Here is a 24,831-nt window from a genome sequence, read left to right on the forward strand (position 1 = left end):
AAAACATAAGCTTCAGTTTTTAACATAAGGCAAATATACAGTCTAATGACTATCTCTGAGACACTTGATAGGTTTGTGCGTAGATCACAATGGTGACAAGGTAAAACCTGAATCAGCATCACAAAAACAAACCAAAAATTAGGTTTTATAGAAGAAATGTAGAAGGAAGGATTGGAATTAAAATTCAACTCTGAAACAGAGAAGCAGAATGGGAACATTTTTAATTAATGGTGAGAACATAAGTGACAATTGTTTGAGCAAATTACAATCTATACAGTGATAAAATTTATATGGTGCTCTCCTAGTAGAGAAAACCAAAATCTCCCAGACGCAAGATATAGTAATGATGGAAGCTTTTAAACACTTGAATACCTACTGAAGTCCTAATTAGACTAAAAGAGAACTCAATTTTATTTGCCTTCCTTTCGTAGTTATCAACAAACAAACATTCAGTATGCTGTAGTACTTTCCTTTGATATGCCTACAGAAGTACACACCGTAATCATTGGAAAAAATACTTCAAAAAGGCCAAAGAAAAGACACATGTGACTCCCTGACAACATTCTTGCACAGATTATTAAATAATTGAATTAGTAGTTTGAATTTAAAAAAATGCTGCTCTGTTGGAGTGAAATAACCTTAGCCTACAGTCTTGGCTCAAGTCATTCCTACCCTGTGGGAAATGGATGTCAGAACTTGTAGGCTACCACATTCAACACTGCTATACCTGCCACTACTAATGGTGGTGGTGGTTTAGTCACTCAGTCGTGTCCGACTCTGCGACGCCATGGACTGTTGTTTGTCAGGCTTCTCCATCCATGGGATCCTCCCAGGCAAGAATGCTGGAGTGTGTTGCCATTTCCTTCTCCAGGGGATCTTCCCAACCAAGGGACTGAACCTGGGTCTCCTGCATTGCAGGCAGATTCTTTACCAACTGAGCCACCAGGGAAGCCCACTACTACTAATAGAAAGAGTAGTATTGGCAAGACTGTGGACTGCCTAGGTGGAGCCTTGCTTGCTGTGTAACCTTGGGTAAGCTGAAGCTGCAATACTTTGGCCACCTTATGAGAAGAACCAACTCACTGGAAAAGACCCTGACACTGGGCAAGGTTGAAGGCAAAAGAAGAAGAGAGTGGCAGAGCATGAGATGGTTGGAGAGTATCATCGATTCAATGGACATGAACTTGGGCAAACTCCAGGAGATAGTGAGGGACAGGAAAGCCTGGCATGCTGCAGTCCGCAGGGTGGCAAATTGTCAGACATCGACTTAGTGACTGAAAAACCACCACTACCATCTTGGATAAACCTCTTAACCCCTCCAAGCCTGTTTTTTCACCTATAATTGGGATGATAATGGGTCCTGAATAAAAAGATAGTACCACATAATACACATCTATACCTCCTACCACCACAAAAATGATCAAATAGAAACTAGATATCACAAATCTGGGGCACTACAAGAGGAAGATTAGATGGGAAGCCAACTAGATTCTAACTCTCAGAGCCCATGATCCATCATTATCACTGTATTTACTTGTTTTACTTAACAAACATCTATTTGTTGTTAATTCTGTGCTAGGCTCTGTTTTAAGTACATTGTAGACAGTTACTTAATTTTCATTCTGATGCGTAACCATTTTGACTAGTTCACGCTGGCTACCAAAGATAAGCAACTACCACTTGTCACAAAAGCAATGTTTCTAAATACTAATTAGTGTGAAAACAGCCTGGATTCTATCATAGGGTTCTTGCAACTGTCTTAGAACTAAGAAGGGAGATAGGATTTGGTTTTTTGCCCAAAAAATATGGACTTGCCGAGGAACTGGTGCTTTCAAATTGTAGTGCTGGAGAAGACTCTTGAAAATCCCTTGGACAGCAAAAAGATCAAACCAGTTAATCCTAAAGGAAATCAACCCTGAATATTCATTGGAAGGACTAATGCAGAAGCTGAGGCTCCAGTTCTTTAGCACCTCATGCGAAGAGCCCACCCATTGTAAAAGACCCTGATGCTGGGAAAGATTGAAGTCAGGAGGAGAAGGGGGCGACAGAAGATGAGGTGATTGGATGGGATTAGCAACTCAATGGACATGAGTTTGAGCAAACTCCGGGAGATGGTGAAGGACCAGGAAGCCTGGCATGCAGCAGTCCATGGAATCATAGAGTTGGACACAACTTAGCAACTCAACAACTACAATAAAAATGGACATTATATATATATATATAATGTCCATGTATATATATATATGCAGTGTCCATTTTTGCATAATATGTATATATTATATATATACTACCAGACAATAGAGTCTGATAGAGAAATCCCTGGGTTGAAAGTCAGGATTTTTGAATGCACTATCATTCATCGCATCAAGAATTACATCATGTTTAAGTGAACAAAACCTTCTAGACAGGAAAAGTCAATTTTACATTTTATTAATGACCGATTTGAATGGTCCCATAGTTAAGCTACGGGTAGCTGGGAAATATGAATCCACAGGATTTCAGAGAAATACATTTTTCAGTACAGCCCCAAACTTACTTTGTGACCTTAGTCAATTCTCTCCAAACTTCTCCATTCCTTCTCTTGTAAAATGAGGGCCATATGTCCCAAAAGAATCTCAGGAATTCAATCTGGGACAGACTGAGTCTAGAAATCTCCAAACCCTTCAGTTTTCAATGACTCCCAGAGAGATGCTAATCAGCAGAGGGGAAGCTGTGCTATGGTAATAAATAACTCCCAGTTTGGAGTGGCTTGACACAACAAAGATTTACTCCTTGCTCATGTCATAATGAGCACGTGGCTTTTTTCTGCTTTTACAACTCAGAGATCTCTTTGCTTCCATCTTGCAGCTGTCCCATTTGGAATCCTTTTTTTTACTGCTCTGCAGACAGATCGTTGAAAACTTATCCAGGTTAACTTAACTCCCTCAGATTGGAGGTGACAATCATCCCTGGGATTAATGTCTGGCTTTTGTCACATGACTCAAACCTCACCACAGGGGATGCCAGAAAATGTTGGTGAGCGCATGGATATTTAATTAGAACTAATGATCTCTTCCAGAAGAGGTGATGGCAAAGGTAATATAAGGAGTGCATGCCAGATTCATGACCATAACTCAGGCTTTCTAGCTCCTAGCTCAAGGCCACCCTCCAAATAATATGTGGGGTTGTTATAACAATGGCTCCAAAATTTTCAAAGCTGACAAAAGGACAGTTATTTCACATTATAATAGCTTGTATTGTATTATATGTAAATACTCACTGCAAGGACTGATGCTGAAGCTGAAGCTCTAATACTTTGGCCATGTGATGGGAAGAACTGGCTCATTGGGAAAGATCCTGATGCTGGGAAAGATAGAAAGCAGGAGGAGAAGGGGACGACAGAGGATAAGATGGTTAGACTGCTAGTTTGTGTTTGTGAAAGTCGCTCAGTCATGTCTGACTCTTTGCGAGTCCTGTGGACTATACACTCCATGGAATTCTCCAGGCCAGAATACTGGAATGGGTAGCTGTTTCCTGCTCCAGCGGATCTTCCCAATCCAGAGATAGAACCCAGGTCTCCCGCATTGCAGGCAGATTCTTTACCAGATGAACCACAAGGGAAGCCCATAAATACTGTGTGGGTAGCCTATCCCTTCTCCAGAGGATCTTCCTGGCCCAGGAATCAAACCAGGGTCTCCTGCATTGCAGGCAGGTTCTTCACCAACTGAGCTATCCGGGATGGTTGGATGGCATTGCCAACCCAATGGGCATGAGTTTGAGCAAGCTCCACGAGTTAGTGATAGACAGGGAAGTCTGGCATACTGCAGTTAATGGAGTTGCAAAGAGTCAGACATGACTGAGTGACTGAACTGAACTTAAAGAAAAAAATAAATTTCTGTCAGTCAATACAGAAACATATACCCTTAATCAGCTTTCTAGTGAGGTTAACAAAAATTCTATATTTCACTGTTTCACATTATTCCAAAAGCTCAATTTCATCCCTTGGAAAGGTTTTCTAAAAGGCAAAATTCAGACCATACTTATTTGATCATTTCATCCATTCCAAGCGAGAGAACTTAGAGCTGAGAATCTCCTTGTGTGAATGGAATGGACTAGTGTGTTGAGCTGGCTCAAAGATTACTCATAGGTATTTGAAAAAGGTTTGTGGAGATTTCTATAGCAAGAAACCTGATTTTTTTAAGATATGTCTTTAAAATCAGGATGTAGGAATAATTCCTGTTGTGTTTTGGTGACTGCCTGCTTCTACTCCAGTGTTCTTGGAATTAGTGGTTGGTGTTAGAAGCCAGAGAAGCAATTCAGTCTACTGGACATTTTGAAAAAATGTGGTTATCCAAAATCTGGGTTCCAATGAAATCCTGAGTTGATCTCATGACTTGGCCAAATCTTTATTTTTGTAAGAGCAAAGATTTTTACATAACTACAACCAAAAATAAAAGTGGTTAAGAAGATACAGTGCAGTTGCTTTTCATTACCCTACACTGATGGGTTAGGAGGAACTTACTGGTTTTAGAAAACCCAGGTTCTACATCCTTTCATTAATCCATCCAGGAAAATAAGTGGTCAAGTGCATACCTGTGGTGAATGTCACCCACACCTTTCATTTCCCATAGTTACTCACTAGCACATTTCCCCCATTCTGATGATCATTATAACTCTTGAAGGCAGCATGCAAGTAAGTAGCTTCTGAGATGCACTTCTGACACACTAGTAGACATATTAGTCACCTCCTTCTTGTTTTTTTTGTTTCATGACAAAGAAATTCAATTTAAATGGAGTCTTTTATGTTCAAGTTTATATTTCTCTACATGTGAAAAGAAATATTTATATCACTCTCTCTTCTGATGGACATACTGAAATCGATCACACAAGTTCATTTTCTAAAGAAGTGTTTCCATTTTTACTGAAAGGACTACCATCACATAGTTTTACAAAGCTGAGATGAATTCCCTATCAATAAAATTGAGATTTGCTGCAGATGAAAATTTGAACTGATAAACATTTTATTGCACTGAATTTTGTCAACTTTCTAGCTAGAGGACTGAATTAGGGTCAAAGCTCATATCTTATTAACTTCTTAATTTTCTAATCACTAGGACACTAAGGTCTTGACCAGTATCTGCAAAATAAAACAAGAGGCCCTCAAAACACTTCCGTGGATTAATAGGCAGTACTTGACCTATAGAAAATTAGAGATACCAAGGGAAAATTTCATCCAAAGATGGGCTCAATAAAAGACTGAAATGGTATGGACCGAACAGAAGCAGACGATATTAAGAAGAGGCAGCAAGAATACACAGAAGAACTGTACAAAAAAAATGGTCATGACCCAGATAATCATGATGCTGTGATCACTCACCTAGAGCCAGACATCCTGGAATGTGAAGTCAAGTGGGCCTTAGGAAGGATCACTATCAACAAAGCTAGAGGAGGTGATGGAATTCCAGTTAAGCTATTTCAAACCCTCAAAGATGATGCTGTGAAAGTGCTGCACACAATATACCAGCAAATTTGGAAAACTCAGTAGTGGCCACAGGGCTGGGAAATGTCAGATTTCATTCCAATCCCAAAGAAAGGCAATGCCAAAGAATGCTCAAACTACCGCACAATTGCACTCATCTCACATGTTAGCAGAGTAATGCTCAAAATTCTCCAAACCAGGCTTCAACAGCACATGAACTATGAACTTCAGATGTTCAAGCTGGATTTAGAAAAGGCAGAGGAACCAGAGATCAAATTGCCAACATCTGATGGATCATCGAAAAAGCAAGAGAGTTCCAGAAAAACATCTACTTCTGCTTTATTGACTATGCCAAAGCCTTTAACTGTGTGGATCACAATAAACTGTGGAAAATACTTAAAGAGATGGGAATACCAGACCACCTGACCTGCCTCCTGAGAAGTTCATATGCAGGTCAAGAAGCAGCAGTTATAACTGAACATGGAACAACAGACTGGTTCCAAATTGGGAAAGGAGTATGTAAAGGCTGCATATTGTCACCCTGCTTGTTTAACTTATATGCAGAGTACATCATGTGAAACACCAGGCTGGATGAAGCACAGGCTAGAATTAAGATTACCGGAAGAAATATCAATAACCCCAGATATGCAGATGACACCGCCCTTATGGCAGAAAGCAAAGAGGAACTAAAGAGCGTCTTGATGAAAGTGAAAGAGGAGAGTGAAAAAGTTGGTTAAAACTCAACATTCAGAAAACCAAGATTTATGGTCCCATTGCTTCATGGCAAATAGATGGGGAAACAATGGAAACAGTGAGGGACTTTATTTTGGGGGGCTTATCAAGGCAAGAATACTGGAATGGTTTGCCATTTCCTTCTCCAGGGTATCTTCCCAACTCAGGGATCAAACCCAGGTTGGTCGCATTGCGGGCAGACGCTTTACCGTCTGAGCCATGACGGAAGCCCTCCAAAATCACTGCAGATGGTGACTGCAGCCATGAAATTAAAAGAGGCTTGCTCCTTGGAAGGAAAGTTATGACCAACCTAGGCAGCATATTAAAAAGCAGAGACATGACTTTGCCAACAAAGGCCCGTCTAGTCAAAGCTATGGTTTTTCCAGTGGTCATGTATGGATGTGAGAGTTGGACTATAAAGAAAGCTGAGCACAGAAGAATTGATGCTTTTGAACCATGTTGTTGGAGAAGACTCTTGAGAGTCCCTTGGGCTGCAAGGAGATCCAACAAGTCCTTCCCAAAGGAAATCAGTCCTGAATATTCATTGGAAGGACTGATGCTGAAGCTGAAACCCCAATACTTTGGCCACCTGATGCGAAGAACTGACTCATTTGAAAAGACCCTGATGCCAAGATTGAAGGTGGGAGGAGAAGGGGATGACAGGGGATGAGATGGTAGGATAGCATCACCGACCTGATGGACATGAGTTTGAGTAAGCTCCAGGAATTGGTGATGGACAGGGAAGCCTGGCATGCTGCACTCCTTGGCATCACAAAGAGTCAGACACAAATGAGCAACTGAACTGAACTGGCCTATAGAGAAACCAATATCTGTTCATTTTGAAATAGTGAAATAGTGAAATTTTTGCCAATTTAATTAGTTTTACTTCCTCAAGGATGAATGTAAAAGTTATAAGATCACAAATTATTAAGAAATTGACATGGTATCATACTACATATATAAAGCTTGTATAATCCTAGGCTGGCCAAAATAAACTTAATAGAATGCTCAAGGTGGGAAAATCATTGACCACGTCTAGCTCTTTCATTTGATGAAAGAGAAATACAGAAAGACACAGTGTAAATTCATGGCAAAACTTAAACCTAAATATCAGCAGTATGAATATGAAGTCAGTGCTTTTATCCCCATGCTATTTATTTAAATACAAGTAAATATGTAAAGACTTCACTCACAGGGATGCCAGATGTCATTAATTTTCATTTATATCACCACACAAGGTATTAATAAACAACTTTCAACAAAAATATGTGTGGAGGCTGTTGATATTTATATCCTGGAATCCAATATTTCAAGAATGCAATTAAAAAAAACTTGTAAATACTAAATATTTGCTATGTTACAATCACAGAATTGGAAAACACTTACGCAACAAATGATTTGCTCTTGGTTTCAGGGTGGTAATAATAAATTTTCTTGAATTTTTGAACAGATATATTTGTCAGTTCAAAATTCTGCAGACATATTGTTTTTGGGCAGAATGTTCATATATTTATTAATTTTTTCATTTGATGATAAGAACATAAAAGAATATTATTATAATGTCCTTAAATTCTTATATCCATTGTTTTTTTTCTTCCTGTGTGCTGTATTTATAACTGCAATGTTTTTGGCATAACCTTACATTATATGGTAGGGTATTTGATTCAGATAATACTGATTCAGTATTATCTGAACCCAGGGAATCATAAACTTAAACAAAGAGAAATTTGCATTTTTCTATCACCAGTAGCACCATTTTTGAGTTTGTTTTGTATTTGTCTATGCTTCTCAACATAGGCTTTTAAAAATAAAATCTTAGGAGACCAAAGTACTTTGTTCAGATTGAAATAAATATTTGGAAATTGTAAAAAAATCTTATACCCAAGGTTTTTCTCTGAGGACCACATTTCTCTTTTTTAAGGCAAATAATAAAATTATAACCTCAAAGTGCACTACTCTGTGTGCTGTTCTGTCTCCCTTCTCAAATAAATAATACACATTATTTTTAACTAATATCCAGACAGCTATTTTACTGGTAGATTATGTTCTAGGTAATAGAAGACTTAAGTAAATCATCTCAGACACAACCTATGATTGTGTAATACTGAAATAAAGGCTTTTATAAAGCACATGAATTAACAAATTCCCTGAATTCACTAGAATAGCTGTTTATTTTTAAAATCAAATTGCTTTCCACAAGGTCATTAAATATAAAAGGTTTCTACAGTTATATAATTGCATATATCTTATTATTGCTTTGGAAGCATAGAGAGTGAATTTCAATTTATCATCTAACAACATATAGAATCAATATAAAAAATAACATGAAACTCTTCAATAGAAAAATATCTCACTATGGATCCTGACTATGAAATCTTCTGAAATAGTCTTTGAATTGATATTTATTCATCCCAGTGAAGAAAATATTACACTTTTCCAAGCAGAAGAATTATTTTCTAACTTGAGAAACCCACATTATTCAGGAAAGTCACTGGCCTGTCTCAAGGTTTAATTGAAACCAAATGAAGTCTAGTAAAACTAATCAAAACCAAACAAACCCTTGGGTTATGTAAAGGACTTTACTGCTAGTTACAGTTCTTGGAGATTTGGTTAGATTGCTCTAAAATCAAATTTTAAATGTCACCATGCCATGCAAACTAAACATAAAATATTCTTCCAAGAGTTCCATGAATGGCTAAATTAAATACAACTTTATTACCTACAGAATTATTAAATGACCATCAAAAAAGGCAGAAAACATTGAATCAATTTATAGAAGTAATTGATGTTAAAGAATTAACCTAAGACATTAAAAAACTTATCTCATGTGCTATATTTATATTACTCATTAAAAAGAAATTTCAGGAACTCTCTCAAAAATGTCAGTGCATAATTTGAATAAATCATCCCATGACAGTTGAAATCTCTAATGTAATGTAAGGGAAGGCTATAAATCAGTAAAAGTTGGGGGAAAAATAATCTAGGGGTCTTAGAGGGAGCACCAGTTCTCAATCTGAACAATCATGTGACATTTAACTTCTTGTACTGGAGTTTCCTTATGAATAAATGAGAGTAATAATTACAACTCAACATGCACTTTTCTCCAATGTAGTCATGTAAAGTGTGGTGCAAATGCAAGCTATTATGAAACTGTGAAGTAGATATCAGCAAGTATTTGGAAAATACAGAATAGAAAAATGATTACGTGCAAAAAACTAGTTCATGTATTTGTATACCTCTTTGTATTTGAAGCTATACACAGAACTGATGGAGAAAGAGTAAATTGAGTTTGGATATATAAGAGTAGAAGTGCTTTGATATATTATATTTATCATTAAATAATTTATTTATTTATTTATTATATATTTATTATCCCACTGAAGAATGCAAATCTTAAGTTTCAACAAGCAGAATTCAATGATTCAACAAGCACAATAGGAAGTAGTATGGCCATTTGCTGAATAGATACAAATGTCATTTATCAGTTCAGTTCAGTTCAGTCACTCAGTAGTGTCCGACTCTTTGCGACCCGATGGACTGCAGCACGTCAGGCCTTCCTGTCCACACCAGTTCCCAGAGTTTACCCAAACTCATGTCCATTGAGCCGGTGATGCCATCCAACCATCTCATTGTGTCGTCCCCTTCTCCTCCTGCCATCAGTCTTTCCCAGCATCACGGTCTTTTCAAATGAGTCAGTTTTTCCCATCAGGTGGCCAAAGTATTAGAGTTTCAACTTCCACATCAGTCCTTCCAGTGAACACAAAGGACTAATTTCCTTTAGATGGACTGGTAGGATATTCTCGCAGTCCAAGGGACTCTCAAGAGTCTTCTCTAACACCACAGTTCAAAAGCATCAATTCTTCTGTGTTCAGCTTTCTTTACGGTCCAACTCTCACATCCATACATGACTACTGGAAAAACCATAGCCTTGACTAGACGGGCCTTTGTTGGCAAAGTAATGTCTCTTCTTTTTAATATGCTGCCTAGGTTGGTCATAACTTTCCTTCCAAGGAGTAAGCGTCTTTTAATTTCATGGCTGCAGTCACCATCCGCAGTAATTTTGGAGCCCCCCCAAAATAAACTCAGCCACTGTTTCGTTTCCCCATCTATTTGCCATGGAGTGATGGGACTGGATGCCATGATCTTAATTTCCTGAATGTTGAGCTTTAAGCCAACTTTTTCACTCTCCTCTTTCACTTTCTTCAAGAGGCTCTTTAGTTCTTCTTCACTTTCTGCCATAAGGGTGGTGTCATTTGCATATGTGAGGTTATTAATATTTCTCCCAGCAATCTTGATTCCAGCTTGTGCTTCCTCCAGCCCAGCATTTCTCATGATGTACTCCACATATAAGTTAAATAAACAGGGTGACAATATACAGCCTTTACATACTCCTTTTCCTATTTGGAACCAGTCTGTTCCATGTCCAGTTCTAACTGTTGCTTCCTGACCTGCATACAGAATTCTCAAGAGGCAGTCAGGTGGTCTGGTAATCTCATCTCTTTCAGAATTTTCCACAATTTATTGTGGTCCACACAGTCAAAGGATTTAGCATAGTCAATGAAGCAGAAATAGATGTTTCTCTGGAACTCTCTTGCTTTTTCAATGATCCAGTGGATGTTGGCAATTTGATCTCTGGTTCCTCTGCCTTTTCTAAATCCAGCTTGAACATCTGGAAGTTCATGGTTCACATATTGCTGAAGCCTGGCTTGGAGAATTTTGAGCATTACTCTGCTAGCGTGTGACATGAGTACAATTGTGCAGTAGTTTGTGCATTCTTTGGCATTGCCTTTCTTTGGGATTGGAATGAAATCTGACCTTTCCCAGGCTTGTGGCCACTGCTGTGTTTTCCAAATTTGCTGACATACTGCATGCAGCACTTTCACAGCATCATCTTTTAGGAATTGAAATAGTGCAACTGGAATTCCATCACTTCCACTAGCTTTGTTCATAGTGATGCTTCCTAAGGCCCACTTAACTTCGCGTTCCAGGATGTCTGGCTCTAGGTCAGTGATCACACCTCATAATTATCTGGGTCATGAAGTTTTTTTTGTACAGTTCTTCTGTGTATTTTTGCCACCTCCTCTTAATATCTTCTGCTTCTGTTAGGTCCATACAATTTCTGTCCTTTATTGTGCCCATCTTTGCATGAAATGTTCCCTTGGTATCTCTAATTTTCTTGAAGAGATCTCTAGTCTTTCCTATTCTGTTATTTTCCTCTATTTCTTTGCACTGATCACCGAGGAAAGCTTTCTTATCCCTCCTTGCTATTATTTGGAACTCTACATTCAAATGGGTATATCTTTCCTTTTCTCCTTTGCTTTTTGCTTCTCTTCTTTTCACAGCTATTTGTAAGGCCTCCTCAGACAGCCATTTTGCTTTTAACATTTCTTTTTCTTAGGGATGGTTTTGCTCCCATCTCCTGTACAATGTCATGAACCTCCATAGTTCATCTGGCACTCTGTCTATCAGATCTAGTCCCTTAAATCTATTTCTCACTTCCACTGTATAGTCATAAGAGATTTAAGTCATACCTGAATGGTCTAGTGCTTTTCCCTACTTTCTTCAATTTAAGTCTGAATTTGGCAATAAGGCTGGAGAAGGAAATGGCAACCCACCCCAGTACTCTTGCCTGGAAAATCCCATGGACAGAGAATTCTTGTAGGCTGCAATCCATAGGGTCGCAAAGAGTCAGACACGACTGAGAGACTTCGCTTTCTCGGCAATAAGGAGTTCATGATCTGAGCCACAGTCAGCTCCCGGTCTTGTTTTTGCTGACTCTATAAAGCTTCTCCATCTTTGGCTATAAAGAATATCATCCATCTGATTTCAGTGTTGGCCATCTGGTGATGTCCATGTGTAGAGTGTTCTCTTGTGTTGTTGGAAGAGGGTGTTTGCTATGACCAGTGTGTTCTCTTGGCAAAACTCTATTAGCCTTTACCCTGCTTCATTCTGTACTCCAAGGCCAAATTTGCCTGTTACTCAAGGTGTTTCCTAACTTCCTACTTTTGCATTCCAGTCCCCTATAATTAAAAGGACATCTTTTTTGAGTGTTAGTTCTAAAAGGTCTTGTAGGTCTTTATAGAACCATTCAACTTCACCTTCTTCAGCGTTACTGGTCGAGGCATAGACTTGGATTACCGTGATATTGAATGGTTTGCTTTGGAAACGAACAGAGATCATTCTGTCATTTTTGAGATTGCATCCAAGTACTGCATTTCGGACTCTTTTGTTGACCATGATGGCTATTCCATTTCTTCTAAGGGATTCCTGCTCACAGTAGTGGATATAATGATCATCTGAGTTAAATTCACCCATTCCAGTCCATCTTAGTTAGCTGATTCCTAGAATGTCGACATTCACTCTTGCCATCTCCTGTTTGACCACTTCCAATTTGCCTTGATTCATGGACCTAACATTCCAGGTTCCTATGCAATATTGCTCTTTATAGCATTGGACCTTGCTTCTATCACAGGTCACATCCATAACTGGGTATTATTTTTGCTTTGGCTCCGTCCCTTCACTGTTTCTGGAGTGATCTCCAGTAGCATATTGGGCACCTACAGACCTGGGGAGTTCATCTTTCAGTGTCCTATCTTTTTGCCTTTTCAAATAAAAGTGATTTAAAAGATTTGCTGATATAATACTAAACAGATCCAAGGACCGTTATCATTCCATTCCTGCCAGTCCACTTTTAAAATTATAGAGTGTTAAAAATAACAAATGACATAAAGTAGAACAGGATTGTCCTGAGGAAAAATCAAAAGGAAAATTTCTTTTCAGGCAGTTAGATAACCTACATTTTTGACAAAGATGTAGGAGCAAAGAAATATGATTGAGACATATAATAGAATTTATTATCAATAATTTGATGTGCTTAACTGAACTTTCTTGGTAATTGAGAATATCAAATTGTTACTTTTGTTTTAAAATACTGACAATCTAAATATTTTAATAATATATCTGATCACTTTCTCATGTTAATGAATTAGTATTTGGTAATTTAATTTTTGGCCTTCTGATGCAAACAGACAACTCATTGGAAAAGTCCCTGATGCTGGGAAAGATTGAGGGCAGAAGGAGAACAGGGCATCAGAAGATAAGATGGCTGGACAGCATCACTGGTGCAATGAACATGAACTTGGGCAAACTCTGGGAGGGACAGGGAGGATTGGTATGCTGTAGTCCATAGGGTTGCAAAGAGTCAGACACGACTGGGTGACTGGACAATAATAACTTAACTCTGGGTAATTTAGAACATTGCCTTTGGTCAATTACCACTGTATGTACCTTGTGATCAAACCAATTTTTACCAGTTACCTTCCAATTTATAATCTTCTATAAAATTAAAAATTGCTCAACAACCTCTATGGGCTTCCCCAGTAGCTCAGCAGTAAAGAATTCTCCTGCAATGTAGGAGACACTGGAGATGCATGTTTTGTTTCTGGGTTGGGAAGATTCCATGGAGGAGGAAATGGCAACCTGCTCCAATATTCTTGCCAGGAAAATTCCATGGACAGAGAATCATGGTGGGTCACAAAGTGTCAGACACAACTGAGCACACACACAAATAATTTCTACAGTAATGTACTTGACAAACCCAACTGCATTTGCACATAAAAAGTGTTCTGCCTTTATGATAAACATTAAGCAAGAGGAAAAGAAAAAAAAAATCTCTAAATATTTTACTGGGAATAATAATATAAGCCTTATAAATTCCCTCTTTCACATGTGGGCAGAATACTGACTTGTTTAACAGCTTTATTTGATCTAAAACAAATATTAATAGATTTCAAAAGTTAATGTCTTTTCTGAATGCATTATCATAGTGGGACTAGGCCTATGCCTTAATGTATGGGGACTATGTGAAAAAAAAAGTGAAAATGTTAGTTGCTCAGGCATGTCTGACTCTCTGCAACCCCATGGACTATAAAGTGCCAGGCTCCTCTGTCCATGCATTCTCCAGACAAGAATACTGGAGTGGTTAGCCATTCCCTTCTCCAGGGGATCTTTGAGACCCAGGGATGGAACCCGACTCTCCTGCATTGCAGACAGACTTTTTATGGGGACTAAAGGAAATGGAAATATGCTTTATCCTTCTAACTACAATGACCACTTCTAAGGATGTGAAATCACACTGAAACCACAAAATCTCAGGAAACTCTGCTGGAGATGGACTAGTTAATTCAGACCAGTCATTTAGTTGAAATGACTAAAAATAACTAGATAAAATATTAAGAGTAAATCTTCTTTAATGTATAGAATAACTTATAAGTCATAAAGAATTACTAGGCTGAGATTGATCCAAGAGAGGATGCAACTTAAACCCAATATTCAAGGTTACTTTTGTACTGGGACTATTTAGGAAATGAAAAGAAAGAGCTGAGTTGCTAAGCTGCAGGTCAATAGCCTTGCATGGATCAAAACCCAAAACCTGGAGTTAAGGACTTAGAAGGCTGGCCTACATTGGGCTTGGGCTTCCCTGGTGGCCCAGACAGTCAAGAGTCCACCTGTAATGCAGGACCCCTGGGTTCGGTCCCTGGGTTGAGAAGCTCCCCTGGAGAAGGGCATGGCAGCCCACTCCAGTATTTTTGCCTGGAGAATCCCCATGAACAGAGGAGCCTGGCAGATTACAGTCTATGGGGTCACAAAGAGTCAGGCACAACTAAGCAACTATAAGCACACACACATCGGGCTCAGACGTACTCCCTACACGACAACCCCAAAGGACTGCTCCCTGGAAACATGGACGAGCAATAAATAAAACAGCAATTATATACATACATATATACAAACATGGAGTTCCCTGGTAGCTCAGCAGTCAAGAATCTGCCTGCAATACAGGTGATGTGGGCTCAGTCGCTGGGTTGGGAAGATCCCCTGGAGATGGAAATGGCAACCCACTCCAGTATTCTTGCCTGGGAAACCCATGGACAGAGGAGCCTCAAGTGCTATAGTCCCGCAGGGTTACAAGGAGTTGGACATGACTTAGTGACTAAAAAAAAAAAAAAGTATACACACACACAATATATACAGTGGGTTGGCTAAGAAGTCCATTAAGATTTTTCCACAAGATATTAGGAAAAATCGGAACAAACATTTTTTTTTTGGCCAACCCAATATATATATATGTGTATATATATATATGATTTTTCCTGGCGGTTCAGCTTGTCAAGAATCCGCCTGAAATATGGGAGAGCTGGGTTCAATCCCTGGGTTGGGAAGATCCCCCAGAGAAGGGAACAGTTTTCCACTCCAGTACTCTGGCCTGGAGAATTCCATAGACTGTATAGTGCATGGGGTCACAAAGAGTCAGACTCAACTGAGCAACTTTCACTTTAACTTTCAAGTAAATCTAACATACATTTAAATGGAGTCTCAAAAAGGGAATGAGACACAAGCTGCATTTGAAGAGACAGTGAAAATTTTCAAGGGTTAAAAAAGATACTATACAAATTTTGAAATGTAATGAAATCCAAGCAGCATAAGGATAAAGAGCAGACATAAAATAGTGAAGCTAAGAAAAACTACAAAGAAATCAGAGTGAGAAAGAATATAAAATGAGAAAGACAGAAAAGATAAACTACTTTCCAAGGATTAATGGCTGACTTCTTAACTGAAAGTCAGAAAACATTAGAATGTTTTTTTCAATGTATTGAGATAAGAGAAGTTCTAACTGATGATTTTATAGCTAACAAAAAATATTTTAAGAATGAAGGTGAAGAAAAGAACTACATAAACCAAAACCTTAAAGTCAAAAAACTACATTTCAAAGCAAAACTAAGACTTTACAACCAACAGCTCTATACTAAATGAAATTCTGAATGGTACTCTTTAGTCATAAGGAAACTATTCCCAAAGGTAAGCTAAGAGATGAAAGGAAAAAGAAAGCACAGAGGAAAGAATGGAAATGTGAATAAATCAGATTAAACACTGATCCTGTAAAATAATAATATAGGTTATTTATAAAGTTTATAAAAACTGAAATTAAAACAATCCTACCTCAGAATATATAGAACAATCAGTTTCATACAAATTCATACATGAACTTAAAAGACAAAAACAAAATGAAGATTCTAATAGATAAAGCAGAACATCAATAGGACCTCAGAGTAAGAAAAAGCTTTTTAAATAGTATTTAAAAAAAATACCCAATGTTAATTAAAGATTGATTAACTTGATCACATTAAAATTGAGAAGTTAAAAAAATAAAATTAAATTAAATTGAGAAGTTATATTTGCTAGAAGACATCCTTAAGTATAAATTCAAGCATACAAAAGGGAGTTATACCTATTAACAAGCACTCATGTCTGGAATGATATATAATTATGCTATATAATAAACTTTTACACATCCACACAGAAGAGTCAGGCAACCTATTTTTGTAAAAAATGTATAGGAGACCTGAACAGGCACTTTATAAACACAATACTCAAATACCTATTAGGAATACTAAAAGATCTTCATCTTCACTAACAATGAAAAAAATCTAATTAAAAACAATGAGATATTACACCCAGCAAGACAACACATTGGCTAAGATGTGAAGCAACAAGAAGTCTCATTCACAAATAGTCAGGCATTATTGAATTAAGAAGATCACTACGAATAGCATTTCACTGCTAGTCACAGGTAACTCCGCCAAATTTTATGCATATATGGAACAAGAGCTTTCTGTAAGAGTGCTTATCATAACAATACTATTTTAAGTAGACACTAACTAAAAGATGGGAATTGCCTGGTCGCTCAGTTGGTAAAGAATCTGCCTGCAGTGCAGGAGTCAGTTCAGTCACTCAGTCGTGTCTAGTTCTTTGCGACCCCATGGAGTACAGCACGCCAGGCTTCCCTTTCTATCACCAACTCCCAGAGCTTGCTCAGATTCATGTCTATTGAGTTGATGATGCCATCCAACCATCTCATCCTCTTTCGTCCCCTTCTCCTCCTGCCTTCAATCTTTCCCAGCATCAGGGTCTTTTCCAATGAGTCAGTTCTTCGTATCAGGTGACCAAAGTATTGGAGCTTCAGCTTCAGCATCAGTCCTTCTAATGAATATTCAGGACTGATTTCCTTTAGGATGGACTAATTTGATCTCCTTGCAGTCCAAGTTGGACTCTCAAGAGTCTTCTTAAACATCACAATTCAAAAGCATCAATTCTTCAGCGCTCAGGTTTCTTTTTGGCCCAACTCTCAAGTCCATACATGAATACTGGAAAAACCACAGCTTTGACTAGACAGACCTTTGTAGGCAAAGTAATGTCTCTGCCTTTTAATATGCAGTGCAGGAGACCCAGGCTCAATCCCTGGGTCAGGAAGATCCTTGGAGAAGGAAATGGCAACACACTGTAGTATTCTTGCCTGGAAAATCCCATGGACTGAGGAGCCTGGCGGGTTACAGTCCATGGGGTTGCAAGAGTTGGACACGACCTAGCAAATAAACCACCACAACTAAAATATGCATGAAAAGTACAACTGACATATATTTTAGTACCTAGCAGCTATGAAAATGAACTAACTATTCCTCACAAAATTATAGATGAATTTTACAAACATAATAGTGAATAACATAAGCCAGGAATGAAAGAAACTTGGAAAACAGGCAAAATGAACTTCTGGTGTACGAAGTAAGGAGAGTTGGGGTTGGGGTGGAATGCAGAGGGAATGAGTGATGCGGAACCAAGGAGGGCTTCTGGGGTATGTCTATTTCTCTGTGTTATTTTGTTTTCATTTTAACATAGGTGATGATTACATGAGTATGCTTACTTTGTGACAGTTCGTTGATCTGTACACTAATGATGTGTTTTTCTGTATGTGCATTTTATTTCACTAGTCGATAAATATCATACAAACATACAGATACACACACACACACATTGTGTGCTAAGTTGCTTCAGCCGTGTCCAACTCTGTACAACCCTATGAACTGTAACTTGCCAGCCTTTGTCCATGGGGATTCTTCAGGCAAGAATACTCAAGTGGGTTGCCTTGCCCTCCTCCACAAAAAGTTCTGGACCATATTTTGAGCTATTGCTGTCATGCATGTTAACATTTTAAATTCAGCATAAATATATATATGTGTGTGTGTCCACATATATATGTGTATGTACACACACAAACACATACATGTATATAGTTATATTGAATTTAAAATATACCCTTTATTTAGCTCCCCTTCAGAGGAATAGGGAAGGACTGTCTTCTCAAAAAACATTGCTGGGACAAAGTTTAGTGCTTAAACTAAGACTTTCAGGAATGTTTTTGTTTCTTAATGAAAATGGTCTTTACAGAATATCCTTAGCAAATGCCAGCATTTCAATTATTCTCAGTTTCCTAGAACAGCTCTCTAACTAGTCTGTTAAACTTAGTTACGTATTCCAATTTATAATAGCACTGTCAGCTACATTATTTTCAAACAGTAGAAAGTACAGATAATCATTATGATACTATTAGATATAAAAATATTTATTGTTTCAAATGTACTTTATAAGCATGACCTAAAAACTGTTCATTGAATGTAAAACTATTTTAAAATGCTTCTATCTTTTATCCAATTTTTAGATTTTTATCAAAAAGGACCTGTTTTTAAAAATTAGATGCTTCTTTCCTCTTTTCAATACCTAATGTACATTCTAAGACAATCTGAAATAATGACTCAATGCTACTCTTTTAAAAATATCTAATGCTTTGTTTATAAAACTTCATAATGATATTCTTTGATGTTATTAATAGTATCATTAGCCTTTATTAAGTACAAAATGTACTGAGCATTAGAATGGGCATATGAGTATTAGAAAGGCTTCCCTGGTAGTTCAGCAGGCAAAGAATCTGCCTGCAATGCAGGAGACCCCAGTTTGAATCCTGGATTGGGAAGCTCCCCTGGAGAACGGATAGGCTACGCACCCCAGTATTCCTGGGCTTCCCTGGTGGCTCAGCCGGTAAAGAATCCACCAGCAATGCGGGAGACCCAGGATGGGAATGGACTGTACAGTCCATAGGGTCTCAGAGTTGGACATGATTAAGCAATTTACACTTCACTTATAGGTATTAGATACAGATACATTTTAAAGAATTGTATTTCCATTTTATTAATATGAATTTGTACATTTGGTAACTCAAAAGCTAGCAGTTTCAAATGGAATATACATATATATATATATATTTCAAATATATATATGTATACTTCAAATAAAAATAAATATTGCATATACACAAATTTTTATCTCAACCTAAAATCTTTTTTCATTGTCATATGAAAATGTTAAAAATTTAGTAAACGTTGCAAACTTATAAAAAAGTAAACTTTTTCTTGCTTTGTATGAGTTAAAACCATGTAAATTTTATTTTTAATATACATATTCTATATTTTTAATTCTTTAGATAAATTCTACTTTTATTTTTTAAAACACAAAATTATGTGTTGATTATGAATTGTATTTCATATTTTTGACTTTTAATTAAAATATATCCATTAAACTACATAGAAGTTACTAATTCCACTGAAAAATACTGGGAATTTTTCAGTCAGCTATTATTCAAACTGTAACAAAAGCTTTGCTAAGGAGTTGTTGATATTAGAAGTGCCCATTGCAAATATGTCTTACTTTCAGGAAAGAAACACTGTGAGAGCTCTCTCCACAGTACAGAATTAACAAAGAAATCTGTTTCCAATTAAAAGAACTGTGGGAGTACCCAGCTGTATTTGGGATTTGGCAAATGTATTAAACTGTGCTCCACATGCTTTGGTTTCAGCAAAGCCTATAAAGTATTTTCTCATGTCTTTTCCTCCTTAACCTTAAAACACATGTACAAAGAATGGATCTGCAGTCTCTCTCTCCCTCCAGTTACAATGATCAGAAAAAGTTTAAATATCCAATGCCTTTATTATTTTTAAATCTCTAATACACAAAGAGTGAAACAGAATATTCATGAGGTCACCTGTGTAAACGCAAGGATTTATATCTTGGTTGTCAGCATGTTTAAAAAAAATAATTCACTTTTGCACAGAACCGAGAAACTCAGTTTTGCCAAAGGCTCATGGCACTCAGGCTTGAAGTGGTTTGGATTTAGTTAGAAGTATAAAAGCCAAGCAAGCAAAGAGGTTGTTTCAGGATAGTTTTAAAATTCCCACAGCTACTTCTCATGTTCTGTGCACCAACACTTTGAAAGCTAAGGTTCTAAAGCAATTTTGTTATGGGGAGAATATTTTCTAGGGATGTTAAATCAAAGGTGGAGGATAGAGGAATTAGAAGGGTTATGAGAACAGGAATGAAGAGAATGGATGTAATATGGAAAGACACTGAAATTGGAAGATTTTAATTGTAGCATGATAGCCATCTTCAAAAGTTACATGGTCTATTTCCCCCTTAAAAGTAAAATAGATTAGCTTCTTTCTCTTTCATTAGCTCATTCAGTAACAGTTCTTTCATATACAATCCTTAGTTATAGAAAGTTATAGAAAAATCATGAAAAGCAAAGTACAAATGGACATCAGACTTCCAATGTTATACTTCCTCCTAGATTTAAAAGACCATCCATTAGAGAAAGGGATGTCCTTTACTTTCAGAGAGAAGAGTAAAATAATAAAAATTAGCAAACCACTGACTTTACTACATGCCAGGCACTGCTCAAAATCTTTTACATTTATGTATTTAATCCTTTCAACAACTCTATGAGACTAGACATTAATACTACTATTATCAATGTCTTACACACAGAGAAAATGAGATATGGAGAAATTAAGCACAACAGAAATTAAATGTTGCTTTGCATTATATGCATTATATGCTTTGCATATCTAGGATTCAAACCCAAGTAGGAAGCCTTGACAAACAGTGCCTTTAAACACTGCACTATATGATACTACAGAGCATGACAAAATCAAACAGAGTTAAAAGGCTACGCTTTTGACTTATTAAACACTGGCAACTCCAGGATATGATCTACTATAACTTTGATTTTTTCATATGTATAATACCAATCATGCCATAAAATTATATTCTAATGTTAAAAGGATATCCTGCACATATTAAATACACAATACAGGTCAGTTCCCTGATACAAATTTTACACCTGCTTATTATTCACTATTCAGTTATAAAATAATGCACGGTTCCTGGTTAAACCTGACATAGTGAAAGTTTGGTCTTCCCTAGTAGCTCAACTGATGAAGAACCCACCTGCAATGCAGGAGACGGGCTTGATCCCTGGATTGGAAGATCCCCTGGAGGAGGGCATGGCAACCCACTACACTATTCTTGCTGGAGAATCCCCATGGCCAGAGGAGCCTCTCAGGCTACAGTCCATGGGGTCACGAAGAGTCAGACACGACTAGTGACTAAACACAACACAGCAGCAGCAAATATTTACCTCCTCTCCCTTTAAAAATTGTATTATAATTTATATGAAAGCTTTTTTTTTTATTTAAAGGGAGGAGGATCACCCAGGAGAACAAAATAACAGAGAAGGAAGTAGCAGATAGGAGCTTTCACTTAAACAAGAAAACTGGAAGGAAAGTGGACAAGTGGTGAAACGCGATGCACAGGGAAAACTGAAAACTAAGTATCTGAAAGCATAAGAAGCCAAAGCAAATCAATATGCGCGCTATGCCAAGAAGAAGCTGAAAAAATATAAGATAACATAAACTCTGCAAATGGAGAGTAAGTGAGGTCAAAAATGACTGAACTCGTTAAAGTCTGTGTATAAAGCCATTAAAATCCTAGACATCCCACCTGAATCCATAGGTTCAAATGATGAGCTCTCTTTAACACATCCAAAAGAAAGTAGGATTGCTCCACAATGAAAAATAGAAAAAAAAAAAAAAACTATCTGCTGAATAGTGAGACATGTCCCTTACCTTACCATGACCAAACTCACTCCTTACTGGGCTTTGAGAAAGGGGTAACCATGATTATACTACCAGGAAAATAAAAAAATCTAAGGATTACTTTTTAAACACTGACATTTAAGAAAAGGTGCATAGTTTTTCACAACTGACTCTCAAAAAAACTGATATTCCCTTGGCCATTTCTTCTAAGTGAATACTCTTAACTTAGCAAGTATTGCCAGCTGAAAAGCTAGTGAGTCTTGATTAAAAATTAAAAGGCAAACTATGATAGCTTTAGATTAGTGTTGCCTAACGGGGTTCCCCAGGTGGCACTAGTGGTAAACAATCTGCCTGTCAACCAGGAGACACAAGAGATGTGGGTTCAATCCCTGGACCAGGAAGATCCCCTGGAGTAGGAAATGGTAACCACTCCAGTATTCTTGCCTGGAAAATTCCATGGACAGCGGAGCCTGGCGGGCTATCATCCATGGGGTTGCAAAGAGTTGGACACAACTGAGCAACTGAGTACACAGTGTTGTCTAATAGAACTTCACATAAATACAGAAAATTTCTACGTTTGTGGTGTTTATGCAACAGCAATTATTCTTGAGCAGCTACTAAGCAACTGAAATGTGGCTACTGCAACAAAGGTATTGGATATTAAATTTTAATTTTCATTAATTTACAGTTAAGCAGCCACATTTGGTACGTGGCTACCTTGTTGGACTGTGTAGCTCTAGAGAAAGTCATTATAAAAAGTCAAAATGGTGATGCTGTTGGCTCTTCCTTGACATTTTAAAAGAGGCCTAAAAGAAATAAATCAAGTAAGAGTTCATTTCAAAGAAGGGACTGAAGAGAATACAGCTTTGTCAAAAAGGATGCTGATTCAGTCTGTTATCTTCAAATTATATTGACTAAAGATAACTTCTTTAGTGATTGTGATTGTGGTTTTCAGTCTGTCTGCCCTCTAATAGAGAAGGATAAGAGGCTTAAGGAAGCTTCCTGATAGGAGAGACCAAATGAGGCGGAAACTGGGTCTTCCACAGGACCGGTAATGGTCAGTTTTCATTCCAATCCCAAAGAAAGGCAATGCCAAAGAATGCCCAAACTACCGCACAATTGCTCTCATCTCACATGCTAGCAAAGGAATGCTCAAAATTCTCCAAACCAGGTTTCAACAGTATGTGAACCGTTAACTTCCAGATGTTCAAGCTGGATTTAGAAATGGCAGAGGAACCAGAGATCAAATTGCTAACATCCCCTGGATCATCGAAAAAGCAAGAGTTCCAGAAAAACATCTACTTCTGCTTTATTGACTATGCCAAAGCCTTTGACTCTGTGGATCACAATAAACAGTGGAAAATTCTAAAAGAGATGGGAATACCAGACCACCTGACCTGCCTCCTGAAAAATCTGTATGCAGGTCAGGAAGCAACAGTTAGAACTAGTCATGGAACAACAGACTGGTTCCAAATCAGGAAAGCAGTATGTCAAGGCTGTATATTGTCACCCTGCTTATTTAACTTATATGCCGAATACATCATGAGAAACGCTGGGCTGGATGAAGCACAAGATGGAATCAAGATTGCCGGGAGAAATATCAATAACCTCAGATATGCAGATGACACCACCCATATGGCAGTAAGTGAAGAAGAACTAAACAGCCTCTTGATGAAAGTGAAAGAGGAGAGTGAAAAAGTTGGCTTAAAGCTCAACATTCAGAAAACTAAGATCATGGCACCTGGTCCCATCACTTCATGGCAAATAGATGTGAACAATGGAAACAGTGAGGGACTTTATTTTTCTGAGCTCCAAAATCCTGCAGATTGTGACTGTAGACATGAAATTAAAAGACGCTTGCTCCTTGGAAGAAAAATTATGACCAAACTAGACAGCATATTAAAAAGCAGAGACATTACTTTGTCAGAAAGAGTCCATGTAGTCAAAGCTATGATTTTTCCAGGAGTCATTTATGGATGTGAGAGTTGGACTATAAAGAAAGCTGAGCGCCAAAGAATTGATGCTTTTGAACTATAGTGTTGTACAAGACTCTTGAGGGTCCCTTGGACTGCAAGGAGATCCAACCAGTCCATCCTAAAGGAGATCAGTCCTGGGTGTTCATTGGAAGGACTGATGCCGAAGTTGACACTCCAGTACTTTGGCTATCTGATGAGAAGCACTGACTCATTTGAAAATACCCTGATGCTGGGAAAGATTGAAGGCAGGAGGAGATGGGGACAACGGAGGATGAGATGGTTGGATGGTATCATCGACTCAGTGGACAAGAGTTTGAGCAAACTCTGGGAGTTGGTGATGGACAGGGAGACCTGGCATGCTGCAGTCCATGGGGTCGCAGAGTCGGGCATGACTGAGCAACTCAACTGAACTGAACTTAAAGATAACTTAATTTGGGCCTCATTTAGTTTAGAAAACCTAACCAGCTGCGAAAAGTCAAACAGAAGGAGAAAGAGCCCTCAGACCTCTTTCAGTCACATTCCAGTACATTCTGGGCAGGAAAGATCAATTTAAAAGGCTGTTGCTCCTCTATAGTTTCAGATGGCTTCAGAATAGTTTTCATTATGTCGATCTTTTGAATGTGTTACATACAATTCTTACACACTTATTTGATTTCATTTCACATTCTTTTTTCTCTCTATGCTTTTGTTTGGGTTTCTTTCTATTGACCTGTCTTCTAGTTTGCTATAGTGTCATTTTCTCCAATCTGCTATTTAAAACCAATTATTAACATTTTAATTTCAAATACTGAGATTTTAATTGCATTTTTCAGCTCTATGTCCATGTGAATTGTTTCATAGATAGCAG

At 37.8% G+C, this 24,831-nt stretch overlaps 1 long non-coding RNA gene across 1 annotated transcript in view; it reads right to left on the reverse strand.

Moving 5' to 3' along the window:
* Positions 1-3,258: 3,258 nt before the first annotated feature.
* LOC133049968 (uncharacterized) overlaps positions 3,259-24,831 on the reverse strand; it is a 66,785-nt gene continuing 45,212 nt past the window's right edge. The window contains exon 3 of the long non-coding RNA XR_009691504.1: positions 3,259-3,342. This is a non-coding gene — a long non-coding RNA (uncharacterized LOC133049968). The remainder of the gene's footprint in view (positions 3,343-24,831) is intronic.

Source organism: Dama dama, chromosome 31 (genome assembly GCF_033118175.1).
Source record: "Dama dama isolate Ldn47 chromosome 31, ASM3311817v1, whole genome shotgun sequence".
Classification (NCBI taxonomy): Eukaryota; Metazoa; Chordata; class Mammalia; order Artiodactyla; family Cervidae; genus Dama; species Dama dama.